Genomic DNA, 9550 nt, shown 5'->3' with positions numbered 1-9550 from the left:
GAAAGAGTAAAAAAATCTGAAATAATACATACAAAACTGAAAAAATTAAAAAAAAAAAGACAAATTATATAAAAAAAAAGTGTGCTTTAACGGAGGTATCGCACGGTGCCCGTTAACTCCACCCTTTTTTAAAGAGACATAATTCAATCAGCCTTTACAACGTTACTGACGTGGCTATGTTTGCCAATGCAAACAAGATAGCCCCTAGCTAGTTTACTCAGTCTCAATGGTATAATTTTTCTGCGCACCAAACAAAAAACAAGCTAGCGGGACCGTGGAAAATGAGCGTTATCCTCAAGCTTATGGGAAGGCCATTGGGATATCGGGCACTCCAAACCAGGTTAGCCGGTATTTGGCGCCCCACAAGTACGACGCATTTAATTGACCTTGGTTACGGATTTTTCATTATGCGTTTTGATGTGCTAAAAGATTACCAACATGCTCTCATGGATGGACCATAGTTTGTGGGAGACCATTACCTGCATGTGCAGGCTTGGGAAGCTGATTTTCATCCGCAAACTGCCAAAATATCAACCACGGCAGTTTGGATCCGTCTAGAACAATTACCCATTGAATATTACCATCCAGAATTTCTCAAACACGTGGGAAAAGAATTAGGAAAACTCTTGAAAGTTGATGTTGTAGGAACCAGGTATAAGACTTCTGGGCCTTAGAACACTTGGGCTTACAATTTATTTGTAGTGGGCTTGAGGATTTCCTACTATGGGTCGTTCTCGGCAGAGAGACTCAAAACAACGCCCAGTTGATATTCACTCCCTTGACTCTTTTCTCTCAAATTTTCTGAACCCTTTCTTCTCCCAACTTTCTTCTATTTATAGTCAAGGTTAGTGGGGAGATTATGATTACAGTCACCGTTTGTGCTATTGAAGGTCCAATATTATTTGATTTAAGTGGAAGTTTAGGTGAGAGGGCAGTGCTGCATTTATGATCTTGGAACTTGATTTCTTCTGGACCGATTATGTTCGGCAACCCAGTCTCCCTTGCATACCACATTTTCTCGGGAACGATTCATACACTTGACCAGGAACATTTGACCGATCACCTCTTGGAACTCAATGCCCTACACTTGTCTGTGTATTTAAGGAAGCTCCAAGAAGGGCGCAGGATAACTGGACCTTTCTACTGGGCCTGCGCCTAAAGCCAGTATGGGATTGGGCCCAAGGCCTGTATGGGCCTGGGATCTCGGTGCCGTACAATAGCCCCCCCTTGATTCATACTCGGTCGCCGAGAAGAATCAAGGAGCTGCCTGGGCCTTTTGACCTCGGGAGTCTTTTAGTCTGGGACTTATGACTGTTACTTCTTATTAATATTCATCTCAAAAGACGCGCCGTTTCGCGGCGCCAGGCGCAGTCGTCATTATTGTCTGACGGTTCGTGAACCGAAGTGACGCGCGAATTGGTTACGCTTGGCATTCGCTGGGTTGCTTGTAAACTGTGCCCATTTATTGCTTGATTAAGCGCTTCTTCTTCCCCCATTTCTTTTTGGCTCTATAAATAGTCCCCCTTTGAACACCATTCCATTTTTCCTTCGCCTCTGATCTTTAGTGCTCACTCTCTGCCGACCACATTTCTGTGCGCTTGCTTGCCCAGTGTTCTTTTCCTTCTTAGAACCCAAAGTAAGTTTTTCTTCCCCTTCCTGTTCCTTCAGCATTATTTCTTTGAGTTCACTTCTGTAGTTTTAGGCGTTATAGATGGGTTACTCTTACCTTCTAGAATCCCCGGTTGCTTTGGCCACCTTTAGGAATAAATTTAACATTCCCAATGACGTGGATGTGGCTTACTGCCATGAGAGTGATATGGAACTCCATCGAGGGAAGGGAACAGCCTTCTTTCCTTTGATGCCCATTTTAGAAGGTGGGGTCAGGTTCCCCGTAGATCCCCTCTTGATAAACACACTCACTTACTATGGGCTGTGCCCTGACCAGCTTCCCCCCAATTTTTACCGGGTAGTTAGTTGTGTCAGTAAGTTGAACCACACCTTTAACTTACAGTTAGACCATCATGACATTAACCAAATGTATAGCCTCTGTGGGAGCAAAGCCACCAATTATTACCTAAAGACAAGAGATGCCCGGGTACGGCTGATATCATGCCTACCTGATTCGAACAGGAACTCCGCCGGGGAGTACGTTAGGGTGCGCGGCAATTGGTTTGCCGGGGAGATCCCTTGCCCCCTTACACGGCGTGAAGTAGGTTCGTACCATCCCCTTCATATAATTGCTTTCTTCCACCTCTCCTTTTCTTCTCATTGGAGTAAAAAATTTTATTATTAGAGACTAATGCGTCACCTGTTCTTTTGCAGACGGCAAAGTGTTTGTGCAGGACCTCAGAGCCGTCCACACCAAAGATTTAAACTTCGTCCTCCGCTCTGAAATATACGTGCATTGGGACGGACAACTTCGGGCCTCGCACTTGATCCTCGGAGTGGAGCCGGTTTATTCTACTTGGCAGCCTTTCAAGCAGGCACTGATAGTTGACAGCCCCCTGCTATCGTACATAGACGTACAGTACGTAAACTTTTTGCCGCTAAAGCTTACAACCGGGGAAGCAAGGGAATTTGGTCGGCGGTTTACTTGTGCGGACGAGCTAGCCCCTTTGCGAGACGAATCCGCGGAACGAGCATCCCGGCGCCTCAGGGAGACAGCCCACCAAGCCATACAACAAGAAGGCCAAGTGCAAGAGCAACCCAATCCCGAGAATCCAGCCGCCGTACCTCAACAACAAGTGATAGAAGCGGCCGCCCTGTTAGCTGAAGCTATCCGACCTAGCGAAAGGATGGTATCCAGGAAGGTGATGACGATAGACCGGTTCGTGCCCGGAGCCCGGCAACCCAATCAGCCCCCGCCTTCCCAAGGCCATGGTCAGGCGTCTCAGCCCCCACCCTTCGCGCAGGCCAGACGTGCCCGTAAGAAACAAAAGGTTACCGATCAACCTTCCACAGGCCCTAGAGATGCCGCCGTCCAGACTCCTCCCTGACCAACAGGTGGAATTGTCATCCGCGAGCCGCCAACCGAAGTTGGCACGGGGGGTGCGTCCTCCTCCCAAGTGGCTCCAGCGTGGGAGCCAAAGTTCCTTTTGGACGGCAAGCCATTGCCCTCAACCGTCTCTGTTCGGATGTGGGATAAGGGCGAGGGCGGCCGCATTGCCCAAACTTTGGCTGGAGCTCTCCAACTTCCCGAGGACGTGCATGCCTTTGAGGAGGGATCCTAGGAGTCCGTGGGGCGCCGGTTAGAGTGGCATGCCATTGCGGTAATTCTTTTGTCTATCTACTCCTTCATATAGATTTCCTTTTGCTTCCTTTCTAACCTTTGCGCTTTCTAGGCCGCTCAAATGGCTCACATTATGGCTGCCCGGGCACGGGAGCTTGCCGAGGAAAACGAGCGCGAGAAGGAAGCGCGGGAATCAGCGGTGAAAACGGCTAAGGAAAAGCTGAAGGCTGCTGAGTCTGCTGAGAAAAAGGCTGCTGCTGCGGAGAAGAACCGGGCATTGGCCGAGAAAAGGTATGCGGAGCTTCTGACTCAGCAGAATGAGATGGAGGTCAAGCTAGCCCAAGCCATCAGCCTTAACACCTCCAATGCCGAGGAGATTGCCGACCTCCGGGCAGGCTTGGCGGTCGCGGAGCAAAAATGGTACGATGTCGGTTTTGTTGATGCCGAAAATTCCGCAGAGCTAGTGGTGACTCGGGCTCGGAATATGGGTTTCGAGGCCGGTTGGTTTGCCGCTCTCCAAGCAATGGGAGTTCCCGAGGATTCACATCTGAGAGACCTCGGCCAAATTCCATTCCTGAGCCCTGCTCCTGCCGCCCAGGATGCCCCGGTTGCTATTGATGAGGAGGAGACGGCCAATATGAGGGAGCTGGTCGAACAAATCGATGCCCACGCCGAGCCCGAGGAAATGGAAGCCACCAGTATCCCGACTGTGCAGGAGCTTCTCCGCGAGGATCCGCCTTTCCAACTGACCGTCCAGTAGGAAGTGACACCGCCAACTCAGCCTCCCAGCTAATTTTATTTTTCTTTGCTAGCTTATTTTTATTTTGTCAGTTTTATTTGCCTATGTCACCGGGATGTGGTGACCGAACAATTGCCTTAATTTGTTGGTTTTATTTGCCTACGTCATCGGGATGTGGTGACTGAACAATTGCCTTTATTTGCTGAATTAATAGTCCGTTTTCTTTTTCCGTTTCACTTTGTTGAATGAATTTATATCTATTTATGTGTTTTGCTTGAATCATGCCAGTGCTATGGCCGCTTAATAGAATGGTACCCCCGGAAACCTGTTTGCGCGGCGCTTTGTGTAATTTTGAGAGCACTAATTGATTTAGTATTTGTAAAAGGGTTAGATTTTCATCAGGCTTTGGTTTAACCGAGAATCGTGTTTTCGTCCTTGGAGTATTCGCTTGTTAGGTTTCCACCTGTTCGGAGATTTGAGTTTAACCGAAAATCAGGTTTCTGTCCTTAGAGATTTATTTGTAAGGTTTCCACCTGCTCGGCGATATTGATCGAGCCGAGGGTCAGGTTTCTATCCTTAGGGATTTATTTGTAAGGTTTCCACCTGCTCGGCGATATTGATCGATCCGAGGGTCAGGTTTCTGTCCCTAGTGATTTATTTGTAAGGTTTCCACCTGCTCGGCGATATGGATCGAGCTGAGGGTCAGGTTTCTGTCCTTAGTGGTTTATTTTGTAATGTTTCCACCTGCTCGGCGATATTGATCGAGCCGAGGGTCAGGTTTCTGTCCTTAGAGATTTATTTGTAAGGTTTCCACTTGCTCGGTGATATTGATCGAGCCGAGGGTTAGGTTTCTGTCTTTAGAGATTTATTTGTAAGGTTTCCACCTGCTCGGCGATATTGATCGAGTCGAGGGTCAGGTTTCTGTCCTTAGTGATTTATTTGTAAGGTTTCCACCTGCTCGGCGATATGGATCGAGCTGAGGGTCAGGTTTCTGTCCTTAGTGGTTTATTTTGTAAGGTTTCCACCTGCTCGGCGATATTGATCGAGCCGAGGGTCAGGTTTCTGTCCTTATTTGTAATTCTCTTGGTGTGCGGTTACAGAGTCAAAAACAGCATATACAAAAAAGTTCATCATGCTCTTAATTTCAATGGAATACAAGTTCTGGCTTACACCGATGATTATGCGTAGAATTTCTTCAAGTTGTTGGCGTTCCATGGTCGGGGGAGCGGCCTCTCGTCGAGGTCTTCCAAGTAGTAGGCCCCTGCACCCGCGATGGCTGTGACTCTGTATGGTCCCTCCCAACTCTGAGCAAGCTTCCCTGCAGCCATGTCCCGCATGTTCCCCACTACCCTTCTTAACACAAGCTCCCCAGCACTGAATTCCCTGCTCTTCACGTTTCGGTTGTACCTTTGGGCCAGCTTCTGCTGATACTCGGCAAGCCGTACGGTCGCAGCCTCTCTGCATTCTTCTAGCCAATCCAAATGCTCCATCATCAGGTCGGCGTTCTGTACGGGGTTAAACCCGACGACCCGTGCACTGCATAAGCTCACCTCGGTTGGTATCACTGCTTCTGCTCCGTATGTCAGAGAAAACGGGGTTTCCCCCGTGGATCTCCTGGGGGTTGTTCGGTAGGCCCATAATACACTAGGTAGCTCGTCTGCCCATCTTCCTTTCGCTCCATCCAACCTTCTCTTGAGCCCGTTCAAAATAGTCTTGTTTACTGCTTCAGCTTGGCCGTTGCTTTGTGGGTATGCCAGGGTTGAATACTTGTTCTTGATGCCGAGCTCGCTGCAAAAAGTCCGAAAAGCGTTGCTGTCGAACTGTAGCCCATTGTCTGTCACTAGCGAATTCGGCACCCCAAACCTTGTGACTATGTTTTTCCATACAAATTTTTTCACGTCAGTATCCCGGATATTAGCCAATGTTTCAGCTTCAGCCCACTTTGTGAAGTAATCTACAGCCACCAACACAAAACGGCGGTTCCCCGTTGCTCGGGGGAATGGCCCGAGGATGTCAAGCCCCCATTGTGCAAATGGCCATGGGCTGCTGACAGGATTTAGACGTCCTGCGGGCTGATGGATCATTGGGGCGTGTTTTTGACACTGTTCACAACTCCGAACGTATTCGGCGGCATCCTTCTGCATCTGTGGCCACTAAAACCCTTGTGTCATCGCTCTGTGTGCTAAAGATCGTCCTCCAGCATGCCCGCCGCACACTCCCTCATGCAGCTTGGTCAGAAGCTCTTTGACTTTCTCGGGATGTAGGCACAAGAGGTAAGGGCCTGCAAAGGACCTTCGGTACAACTTTCGGTCCGAAGACAGCCAATACCTGGGAGCCATTCGTAGAATCTTGTTGGCCTCGGCCTCATCCTCTGGAACTTTATCTTCGGTAAGGAAGTCTATGATCGAGTTCATCCAACATGGACCAGCCACTGCCACCTTCCCAACCTCTACTCCGGCCTGGTCGAGAACACTCTTCACAGAGATGCTTGGCTCCCTTACAAGTTCTATCGTGATAAGCCTCGGTGTGTCCTCGGTAGCCGATGAGGCTAACGTGGCAAGAGAGTCAGCGTGCTTGTTTTGTGACCGGGATACCTGGGATATCTTTACCGTTCCAAACTGGCTGATAATCTGCTTTGCCGTACTTAGATAAGCTTTCATTCGGGGATCCCGAGCCTCGAAGTCCCCTGTGATCTGATAGACAACCAGCCGAGAGTCCGAGTAGATCTCTACGTCCTTCGCGCCCAGATGCAACACTGCCCTCAACCCGGCCAGTAGGGCTTCATATTCGGCTTCGTTGTTCGAGGCTTTGAACCCCAATCTGAAGGAGTGTTCCAGCCGTATCCCCTCAGGGGTGATTACGACAATGCCAGCCCCGACCCCCATAGCATTTGATGCGCCGTCCACAAATAATCTCTACGGGCGAATCTCCGCACTACAGATCATTTTGCCTTCATTCTCGGGCGTAAATTCTACGATGAAATCAGCGAGAACCTGTCCCTTCACCGAGCTTCTAGGTCGGTATCTTATGTCAAATGATCCTAACCGAGTCCCCCATTTGGCAATCCGCCCTGTGAAGTCGGATCTTTTCAACAGTGTCTGCAACGGATACTCGGTGAGGACGAACACTGTGTGTGCCTGGAAGTAATGTGGCAACTTCCTCGTGGCGTGCACCAGAGCCAAAACTAACTTCTCAAGAGGCAGGTACCTTGTCTCGGCATCGACCAAGGTTTTGCTCACGTAATACACCGGCATTTGCACTCCCCGATCCCTTAGCAATACAGCACTTACGGCATGATCGGTGACTGCAAGATACATAAACAGATCTTCCCTGGGTTCCGGGGCCGTTAACTTCGGCGCCTTTGCCAAATATTCCTTTAGTTCTCAAAAAGTTTCATCACAGCTCTCGTCCCATTGAAACCCCTTCCACTTTTTCAGAAGCTGATAAAACGGTCGGCAGCGATCGGCAAACTTGGAGATAAATCGGTTCAGGGCAGCTAACATTCCAGTGAGCACTTGCACCTCTTTGGGATTGCTTGGTGGTTTGAGGCGGTTCACGGCTTCTATTTGGTCGGGGTTAGCTTCTATTCCTCGAGTAGAGATCAGATATCCCAGGAACTTACCAGCCCCCACTCCGAAAGTGCACTTCTCGGCATTCAGGCGCAATTTGTGCCGACGAAGTATCTCGAACTCTCCCCGGAGATCTTCGGTATGCTGTGACTCGATTCTGCTTTTTACCACCATGTCGTCGATATAAACTTCAACCGTGCATCCAATTTTTTCTCGGAACATTCTCGTCATCATTCGTTGATACGTAGCACCGGCATTCTTCAATCCGAACGGCATGACCTCGTAGTGATAGTTCGCATTCGGGGAGATAAATACTGTCTTTTCTCGGTCTTCGGGTGCCAAGGCAATCTGGTGGTAGCCCTGGAAGGCATCTAGGAAGCTCATCCTCGGGTGCCCGTATGTTGCATCTACTAGCTGGTCAATCTTGGGCATCGGGAATGGGTCCTTGGGACATGCCTTGTTCAAGTCTGTGAAATCCACACAAACTCTCCATTTCCCGTTCTTCTTCTTCACCATGACAGTGTTTGCCAACCACTTCGGGAAGAATATCTCCTTTATGGCCCCGGCCTCCTTCAGCCGCTGTACCTCCAAGTTCACTGCATTGACGTGTTCTTTTGACGCTCTTCTCGGTTTCTGCTTCTTCGGGGGGAATAATGGATCCATGTTGAGCCTGTGGACAATGAACTCGGGATCTACGCCGGGCACTTCGTACGGGCTCCATGCGAAAACATCTATGTTCTGTAACAGGAACAACAACATCTCTACCCTTTCCCGGTCATTCATGCTTGTACCTATCTGGAAATATCTGTCAGTATCTGGGAGAATTCTTACTTTCAGCACCTCCTCGGCAACGTCCGCCCCAGTTTCCCCTTGGGGTTTCTGTAATTGCTATGAATTGTCTTTCTTGTTTTCCTCAGCTCGACCGAGCTGCTCATTCTCCCACCTGACCGCGGCGACAAGGCACTGCCTCGCCACCTGTTGGTTCCCCCTTACCACGGCAACTCCATTCTCAGTAGGAAATTTTACTTTCACGTGAAGGGTGGACGGAACAGCCCCCATGGCGTGAATCTATGGCCTTCCCAGGATTGCAGTGTATGGTGCGAATGATCGGACTACTATAAATGTAACCATAACTCCCTTGCCTCCTATGTCCACTAGGAGAGAGATTTGCCCCTCGGGAATTACAACTCTCCCGTCGAACGAGACCAACGGCGTGTCATACTTTACCAAATCCTGGGTTTTTAACCCGAGCCCTTCAAAGAGGTCCGGGTACATGACGTCAGCCCCACTTCCTTGATCAATCATTACCCTTTTCACCAGGAATCCGCCTATCCGGGCTGTCACCACCAAAGCATCGTCGTGGGGTTGGACCGTCCCTTCAAAATCGTCTTCTCCGAACGAGATGGACAGTCGTCCAACTTTTTTCTTCTTGGATGATTCTCCCTCCGTGCAGGCCACTGTCAACACCCTTTTTGCCGCTGCTGCCCTTCTTGGTGCGGCATGAATGACTTCGATTATCCCCAGGGGTGGTGGGAGGGGATTCCTTTTCTGTTGGGCGCCCTGCCCGGTTTCTCGATCAATGGAATCTGCTACAAATTCTTTCAGGTACCCAGACCTTACTAGCTGTCCGAGATGATCTTTTAACACCGACACTGCTCGGTGGTGTGCCCCTTGTCTCTGTGATAGGTGCAGTATAGGTTTTGGTTCCTCCGAGATGGGTCGCCCCCCATTTTGTTCGGCCACCTAAAGAATGGCTCATTTTTGATTCGTTCCAAGATCTTGTGCATAGGCTCCTTAAACATTACATTAACCCCGTCGATCTGCACCTCTGGTTCCTGCATTCTGAAGTCTCTTTTCGGTTTTGTCGGCAGAATGCTTTGCCGAGATCTCCCCACTAAAGGAGCTTTCCCCCTGCTTTGCAGCCGGTCATCCTCCAGGCGTTTGTACTCCTCTATGCGTCTCATCAGTTGCCTCATATCCTCGGGGGGTCTTCTCGTCAGTGACTCCCGTAAT

Source organism: Quercus lobata, chromosome 2, assembly GCF_001633185.2.
Source record: "Quercus lobata isolate SW786 chromosome 2, ValleyOak3.0 Primary Assembly, whole genome shotgun sequence".
Lineage (NCBI taxonomy): Eukaryota > Viridiplantae > Streptophyta > Magnoliopsida > Fagales > Fagaceae > Quercus > Quercus lobata.
This window is presented reverse-complemented; position numbering follows the sequence as displayed.